We start from the raw sequence: 9826 nt of genomic DNA on the forward strand, positions 1-9826 counted from the left end.
TTTTCAACCTTCTACAATCACCATCATTTCGGGACACTTTGCTGGACTGCCTTATTTGTGGGTGAGATCATTTCTTTTGTGTTTGGATTTTTTCTATTTTAATTTGATACTTTGTTTCCTGTATTTTTTCTGTTACTTTGTTATTTTGTTACTTTGTATGGATTTCAATTACCCTGCTGTTACTGGACTTGTTGGGCCTAACTGTCATTCTCCCACCATTGCCACAGAGACTGTTAAATGTAATTGTTTCCACAAGACACTGTTTTCATCTGTATCTATTTATTTATCCTTGGTCTTTATCTGTGTGTGTTGTGTTTGTGAGTGTGGGTTTGTTGGAGACCCTCCGGACACAACATTCATTTCTATTTGGTGATACTGTTTAGCCTTCTGTTTGTTCCTACATACTTATCTGTACCAGCTTTATTCTTACCTGTTACCTGCAATTATTTGAATTCCTTTCTTATCATTATTCATTTCATTAATTTGTTCATTTTTTCATTGTTGACATTATTGTTCACAATAATAAACCGATTGTTCGTGAAATTGACACCTCTGACGTCCCTGCTTTTGCTGTCTATCACTCTTGCTGACTTATTTAGTTATAGGAATAGAGCCAGTAGTATCTCCTTAGGGAGGACAGTGCAACTGCTTTTCAGTTGTGCAGAGTGATCGTTTGTGCGTGACACGTCATGAATGCACTATAGTAGCGCGATTAAAACTTGCATGTAAACACCGCCACTGTTAGACATTTGGGTGACGAGATTAAGTTGTTTTGAAGAGCCCAGATCAGCATCGTAGCTGCCAGAATCTACAGCTTAGAGCTACTAGTAAATGATTGAGAAGGCTCCATGGCTACCAGTAGTTTATCACTTTAGTTTTCCTAAAAGTTTATTAAAAACTTTGACCCCTATGTGATGTTGGATTGTTTATCAATCAGTAATAGCACTAGTTCACATCAATTTACTGTTACCATTACACTACCTTCAACTTTAATCAACTTAAGTAACATTGCTGTTATGCTTTCTCGAGTTCTAATAAGATGTTAATAGGAACATAGTATGCTAAACAAAGAGCAGATATGAACCAATGACTTTTTTTAATTTTTTTACTTTATTTTTGCTTTTCAGAAGCAGTGTTTAGCACTGCTTATTTATTCTCCTGTATTTTTGTGATTACCTGTCTGGTGTTCATGAAAGTTGCTTGACTGGTAGAGGTGAACACTGAAGTCCTCTCTGACTTTCACTGACCTCTTTCAATAATCTCTTCTATATGAATTGTCCTGGTTGGCTCAATAACCTCAGAAAGGGGAGGCTGATGCTGTTATTTTGGATGAAGGGTACATCTACTCTGCTAGCTGATGTTATGGTCTGGTACCTGCTGCTGGAGAATGCTACAAAAATAATGGTTAGTACTTTTCTGTGAGTCTGCCTGCTATACCTAACCTAAAAATACAGTGAACAAATTGTATGCCATAATGTCTCATTTACTTCAAACTGCATGGGGCTAATTCTCACTTTATCAAAGAGTAATTCTCAATGTATTTTAACATTTCCCTTACTACTGTATTTGATGTTTGGTATCATTTGGAAATATACTGGGTTATGCTGCTTGAATATTGAGTTGTTGTCATTAATACTGCCTGCTACTACTTGGTTTGAGCTTGAGCTGATAAGTCAATATTAGCTCATAATCACTCTGCATGATTGAAAACACCATCAAAAAGCAAGGCAAATGTAAAAAAAGCAATTAAAGTGTCACTTACTCTTCGAATATTTAAAAACCAGGGTCATGGGGAGGTTATCTATTCTCAGGTGCATTAAATAACATGTCGCTTTGGTTCCCACAGCATTAAATAATGTTACTCTCTTTTCTTCCTGAAAGTCTCGGATGTTATGTAGTTACTGTTGCAAACAAATTACAGGACATTTCCATGGAAACCCTGAGCAACATGAGTTGCCTGCCACTCTGGAATGAAGCGCACTGCTGGCTGGGTAGTACCAGTGGGATTCCTGGTTAACAGAAACATCATAACCGTTCGCATCTGTGACTTTGCTGGAGGTACTTTTAATATTCTTAAAAGAGAAGCTGAGACAAGCTTACCTTAATGTTTTGGTTTTTTTTTAAATTAGTATAGTAAATGGTTAAGGTTAATGTTGAAGGTCTGATGAATCTGAAACAGTAAGCAGTACATAATTGTGTGCAGCAGAACTAAGCGTTTCACAAACAAAATGTCTTAGGCTATACCATACTGTATGTATGTAGACCTGTTTTTATCATTTTAACCACCATTAAAACACCCATAAAACAGGGTCAGAGAAACACAGAAATTAATTGCCAACTATATATACACCCACCCACCCACCCAATATATATATATATATATATATATATATATAAATATAAATATAAATATAAATATATATATATATATATATATATATATATATATATATATATATATATATTACACACAAAGGACAGTTTTTTAATTTATTATGTATATAACGCAGAATTCTGCATACATTTGACATCTGTATGAGTATTATTAGTATTAACACGCAACTGTATCCAAGATTGAAATCCCATTTCGTATTTATGTATACCTTTGTTTTATTTTTATTTTGTGTTTTTGAACTATATTTTGACTTTTTTTCAGCTATTGGTAGTTTTATTTAAACAAAGCTGCATTCCTGGAATTAAAGACCTACAATACGACCCTCTTGGTACTAACCCTCAGAACTTGTGTGAGGGCTACAGTGGTGGTGGGCAGAGGGTATGCAGGGGCATCAGGTAAATATGTTGTAACTCTCATGAGGGGATTAAACAAATAATTTGGTTCAACTTTAATATACTGATTAATATTGACAAGATTTTTTTCAGTTTAAGCAAAATATCATTGGGCAATTAAAAAATATTCCACACCAATTACACACACACACACACACACACACACACACACACACACACAAACCAAACATATGTAATGTTATTAAACAACCAAAAAATAAAAATTAAATAAACACTGTATGTGCTAATCTTCAGTATTATATTAAATGTATTGGTCATACAACCCCTTTTAAAACACCAGCAAAGTCCCACACAATTCAATAAAAAAATATCCCTGCTGAGAAAAAATGACAAGCACAAGATGCTAACAAATGGTATTTAGAAGCAATTCTTTAAATTGTAATGTTAATATGATGACTTAAGTTATTTTGACTTAAATTGGGTTTATTATATATATTTTTTTATTATTATTATTTTTTGCCATGCTTGAACAGCACACAATACTACTCTGTGGTTAAATGGTATCAATCTTATAAAGCAATGGGGATTGGTAGAAGTCTCCCGAAAAAAAACAAAAAACTTTTTTTTCCCCAGGAGCTGTGATTACAGAAGTTTCTGTCTCCTGATTCCTTGGTATGCATCAATACCTTACAGTGTAACATAACAAATAACACCATTGTGCTTCAGAAGGTCATGAAATCTAAGACAGGCTAGGAATTTGGAGGCAGAAACTAGAGGTGTTCATGAGTTTCTGAAATTCACTGGTGTTCCAGGACCTCACTTGAAATAAGATCTTGGTACAGTAAATAAATACATCTGGAGGAACCTGAATGGCTGATCCATTACCTTTGCTTTGGGGCCAGCTGAATACTTTAGCCAGCTTTGATCTTTGATAAAACATGCCAGGATAGTGATGTGAGTCCCAAGCTTTCCAAGACCTTGACTAAAGCCATTCATTCTTAACAGAAAAGGTTTGGGGACAATGCAGGAGGTTTCCAGATATTTAAGTCCTGTGACTGTGACAATAAAGACTTGCTGTTCAATGATGCCACCACAAGTCTTGTAACAGTGCAGCAGAGCTGTTCCACCTAGCTGGGCCAAAGCTCTCTGACCGCTCTGCAGGCTTTTGACTGTGAAGGTATCTAGGCTATGTAAGTGTGTTTGTGTGTGTGATCTTGTATGCCTCTGGTTGTAAATCTCCCTCTCGACCTGTGAGGGCACTAAGTAGCGAAAAGGAATGGTTTTGGACAGGTTGTTGTTCATTCCTTGGGTCGGGAGGTCAGTCAGCCTGGAAAAAGGCAAGACGTTGCAGGAACGTATTGACCTGGAAGGTAAACAAGGTAGCAGCTGCAGGTAATAGTCAGCTGCAATAGTTTACCAAGGGGTCATGCATAATCGCATAAAAGGGGCCAGAGAATTGTAAATCTTTACCTTCGCTTGGTTTTTATTGAGAGACTGAAAGGACCGTGTGAGACGCAGAGAAAGCGTACTGAAAAAATATTTGTGAGTTTTGTTTGTTCGTGTCTGTTTAGTAACTGTCTGTGTTTTGTTATATAGCACTAGACGGCTAAACACGAATCCTGAGCTGTCGCCAAGGGCCGCACAAAACCGGATCAACACTGCACTACAGTCACGATTAACATTGTTATCAGCACTTGTTCACAAGTATAGCACGTATTATATTGTACTTCACCACAAGCACTGAGAGCACTCACTTTGGACCTGTGATCGTGTGTGTCTAATTACGGTGCAATACACATTGTTGTGTATTGCCAGCTCTTTATTATTTACTGGCTGGTCATCAGGCCCTTGGATTTATAATCATTAAACAAACCATTTCACCCATACATTGTTGTCTGTGTGTTCTTGGAATTACTGCATCTGCACCGCACCTGCTATACACCTCCGACCAATTACCACTTTGCCACAGCCTCTCTGTCTTATTTTAGGTTGCTATTTTAAGTTGCATTTTTTGCACCCTTTTTAGAAGCATGGTGAAAAAGGACAATATTTAGCAAGACTGGTGGATAACGATCTAAGGAGAACACACACAAAATAGAATATTAAAAAGTCTTTTTTTCTTAACATTTTAAATGTTGTACTGGACAATATGTGTTGACTTTAAATTAAACAGCTATGACAGTGAGTTTTGTATTTTAAAGTATAGGTTTTTTTTATAGTCATTTAAGAACATAAAAACATCAGAAAATGTACAAACATTTGTCAAGTCAGGTCTTCAAGGATCCCAATAATCCAGCATCAACAACACGGCTAGGTAACCTACTCCATACCCTCAACTCTTCTATCTGTCTGAAGTCTGTCTACTTAACTTCTAACTGTATGGTCCAGCTGTCTCCACTGGGTGAACTGTGTCAACTTCTTTCAAGATTTAAAATTTTTGAAAGACTTGCATGAAGTTTCTCCTTATTCGTCTTTGTTCTACACTAAATTAATTCAATCTAAAGGTGATGCGTCAGGAATGGGAAACTGGCCTTGATTCTAGGATCTGGGATTACAAACCCCATCGGTACTTGATTGAACAATGTGTCTAGACTTTTCTTGGTTGACAAAGCCAAGAACAGGTGGAAAACAAGAGCTAGCCAAACATCTTTAATTCAATATACATTTTCTATTTCAGGGCCTTGCTACCAGGAACAATGATTACGACAGAGGGTCATACCATCTCATCTTCTCAATAAATACTATTCACTGCAGCAAATTCCTTTTTATGTACAGTATCTAAATAGCTAAGGAATTCTGAAAAGAAGATAAATACAAAATGGTAAAATGATTGACTCTAAAGAGATGGTTTAGCATAAAGTATGTGGACAAACTGTAGCAATTGGATGAGACCTTCAGTATTATAATTAGCAAAAACAATTGCACAATCAATTTTACAATGAAAGATTGGCATGATATGCCACTTTTGTTTTTATTAATGGCTCACTACCCCAGGTTGTGTATTCGTGGGCAGATTGAAGATCATCTTCATGGAGTCAGAATATACATCACAAATTAATCAACCCGTAATCTTGGTGTTATTAAATAAACAAAAAAATCTAAGTATGACAGCTACATGTTGGACATGCCATTCTAATATAAGGAGCAGTAGCAGCACCAAACTAGCTACAATCATATGAGAAATTGATCGAAAGGTACTGCAGTGGAGCCATCTGTGTTATCCTATAACAACAATTGTGAAATATTTTATTTAAATCCGTTGCTTGTTATATTGACCCTGAAAACGGTTTTGCCGGGGGGGGGGGTTATGGTTATGCATGGGTATTATAATGGTAACTTTTCTGTTTTTATATTGGTTTGGGCAAAAATATGTAACTGTTTATATGAGTTATGATTTCAGTTAGTAGCTATGGCAAAGAGTCACATATAATAAAAAAAAATGCCATTCATGGAAATACAGCTGAAATCTTCAAAATATTTTTTGACAACACACCAAAATGCACTACTGCCTTCCAGCTATCTCCCTATCAGTTATGCAGTGTGGAGTAGTGGTTAGGGCTCTGAACTCTTGACCAGGCACTGCTGCTGTACCTTTCAACAAGGTACTTTACCTTGATTGCTCCAGTAAAAACCCACCTGTATAAATGGGTAATTGTATGTAAAAATAATGTGATATCTTGTAACAACTGTCGTCCTGGATAAGGGTGTCTGCCAAGAAAAAAAAAAAAAAGTAAAAATGTTCCCATAATGTGTGCACCCCCATGAAAGCAAACACACATAAGGCAAGCCTTAAGGATTTTTGTAGGACAAAGGTTTCTTATCATAGAATTAAAAAGTAACTCCCAATGCCAATTCAATGCTCCCTAACAGTTAAAACTTTAAGAGAAAGAGGTATAAAAGCTAATAAGAACTAATGCCAAAACAGTGAGTTTGAAGACAAATGAGCTTACTCGGTCAGTTGGAGGTGTGTACCCGTTTGTGACAAATCAAATACATTTTGTTTCTTATTGATATTACTCTGGGTTAGTCACTAAGGGTTCACACAGGGATAGATTGAGTAGTGTGTGTGTTTGCCTGTTTGGATGAAAGTAACGCTTAATAAATATTTTGTCCTAAACCTGTCTGTAGACTTTATCGTATGCTAGTCCTATCTAAGTGTCTGACGTATAATGGCATAATGTTTAAGTGAAAAGGTGAAATTAATGTTGTATTTATTTTTTTTGCTTCTTTGCTATTCAGTGTAACAACTTTTTCATGATCCCTCAATAAACTTGAATTAAAGCACAATCTCAATGTACAGTATGCACTTAATTACAATAAACTGGCTTAGGACAGAAATACCTTTCTATAAGAATTCATAATTATCCTGAAAAACATACCACACTAGGAATGACAGCATGCCACCCTTCCATCTCATTTTATCCATGGCACTTTGATCAAATGGGATGTATTTATATGAACTGCTTTACTATGTTCTGCATCCCCATGCAGTCAGATCCAATTGTCACAGGTCCGTATGCCGTACATCACCCTAAGACAGTGATGTTAATTGAAGCATCATTCCTCACAACAGGGACACATTTTATTGCTAATTTAATAAACAGTTTTTAATGAGCCTGTTAATGTCTACATACATTTCCAACACTGCAGAGCTACAAACAGTAGCCCCTGCCCAACCAAAATGCGTATCATTTTCTGAAATTAATTATGTCACGACCCCATTGGAATCTGTCAGCAGAAATTACACTTATAAAGTCACTGAGAGTGTAGATCTTGCACGCATTCTAAGCATTGCAAAGCATTCTAAAGGTTTAAACCACAACATGTTCTATAAAAACAGATTTAGCATGTTAATATCATGTTTTGTATCTTTTTATTTAGATTTACTGACTTATAATGTTTATAAATGTTTGGTGGCTAGCTCTATGGGCCTCATTTACAAAAGGGCACTAATTTGAAGTTAGCCCACACATAGTGAGCCTACTGTGTGTGATAAATCTAAATTTAGTGCCCAATTTACTAACAGTGAACGCATTAAATTACGTGCATAGTATTTGGCTAATTTACATACCATACTGTGCACGATAATGTCAAACACTTACCCATGACCATCGTGAGCTCAAAGGCCTAGTAGTCCTGTCGTATCTTTTGGTCAGTAGCTTATTGTGAAGGTGGAGATGGCTTACATTGACCGAAAATGAGCGATCAGCAGACACAGCACTCAGCATGGGACAGGCAGAGGCAACATAAAGTGAAACTGCACTACTTACCTTTCAGTTTTAACATGTATTCCTAGTATAGCCCTGTTCCTTTCTTCTTTAATGTATATACAATAAAAGTAATGTTGTGCAATGGCATATTAATTGATGAGATGTAGCCTCAATTCTCTTCCTTGTCCGCATTGCCACCCTGTAGAGCAGGCTCCATGGATTGGGGTGAAAGTGCTATGTGAGTACAATCAATAGCAGATGCCCTGTAAACCTGTCCTCAGTGGGAAATTTAATATAATTCCCCTGTAGTTTTTTTGGACACCAGGCTTTAACCACTGATAGGCGCTCTATTTATACCTCTTTTTCTGGCCTGAAAACTAGTGATGTGCAGTTCAATTCTCTTTACTGACTCAATTCATTTGATTCATTATGATTTACATTACATGAGAGTAGATGTTAAAACTTAATTCTGATTTGAACTCGGCTCTCGCCAAGATAAGCACCAACTAAGATGTAGCTTTACAGTAAACTAATGTGATCCATCTGTGTCTCCATCTATTTGCGTTTCCTTCCGTATGATGATGTAGATATCCTTCTGCCTGGTGTTGATGGCTGAAGTGTAATGCTGGCTCCAGGCATAAGCTTATTTTGCCTCCCCTGCGCATCAGCACACACAACGGCTGCGATGCTGGCTACGGGGATCAACCACAGTGCGGTCTCCCCAGCGCATCAGCATGACAACCATCTGGATTGAGCTAAGTAGGGTACATCTCTGGGGTCTTCAAGTGGGCACCTTCCTTCCTCAGTGTTTCGTCAACTAGCCCACGAGACCTCAAAAGGGCTCGACAGTGATTCTGGTGTCCCAGCATCACTCCCCTCCTTCCCCCACTCAACTCAGTCCAGCTTACTTACCCGTTGCTTTCTTTCTATTGCTTGATATCCCCAGCCAGAATCTTTCTGTCTCAACCACAACATGTTGCTGCTCCTTTCTGCTGCTTCAGATAATGCTGATTCAGTTTAGTGAATCAATTCAACAGATGTGATTGTTTGATTCACTGATTCACTAATGTGAAATAAATACATCTTGCTGAATTACTTGGTTATGGACTATGGTTTGAATATATACACACATCGTAATGTACGTGACAGTGTCTATATAAATTGTATGTTCGCCAATATACTTGGATATACTACTTTACACAAAACACATTAACTAGAAGCAGCTTTCCTAGAACACTGACAAAAAACTCAATATCACAAATGTAATATAATGGTGGAAACAAGTATTTTACTTTCAATAGAAATCTCAAACAGTAAAAATAAAGGTGTCAGTATATAATGCTAAGTCTCACTATTTAATTTAATTCCAAAATATAATGTTTTTAACAGCACTGAAAGCTGTGAAAATGCAAAACAGTAAACAGTACCACTTTTGAAATGTACCTTTTTATGACTTCTGTCAGGACACTTGATAACTATGCTCATTACGTGTTCTTATTCTGCCACTTTTCTACATAATGCCTGTTGATGCAGAATCCAGTATAAGAAAACAGTTACTTCTGCGTTTCTTTAATTTTTTCCAGCACTCTGCTGCAGTGTTAGCCAATCCACTCATTGTTCAGTCATGGCGCATCCTCTGTTGTAATCCCACCAGTTAGTTTCTTCCAAGGTAATTCTGCAATTTCCATGGCTTTTTGAAGTTAAAAAAGTCCTTTCCTTTCATTGAGACTCCATAGCTTCTTCAATTTCCAGTAAACTCAAAATACGTTGCTTGTGCAGAGTATCATATTGACCATAGGTATAATTTATATGGGGAACATGGGGGACATGTCCCCCTCACTTTTTCAATGATGGGGAAATGTCCCCCT

This window comes from Acipenser ruthenus, chromosome 12 (assembly GCF_902713425.1).
Source record: "Acipenser ruthenus chromosome 12, fAciRut3.2 maternal haplotype, whole genome shotgun sequence".
Taxonomy (NCBI): domain Eukaryota; kingdom Metazoa; phylum Chordata; class Actinopteri; order Acipenseriformes; family Acipenseridae; genus Acipenser; species Acipenser ruthenus.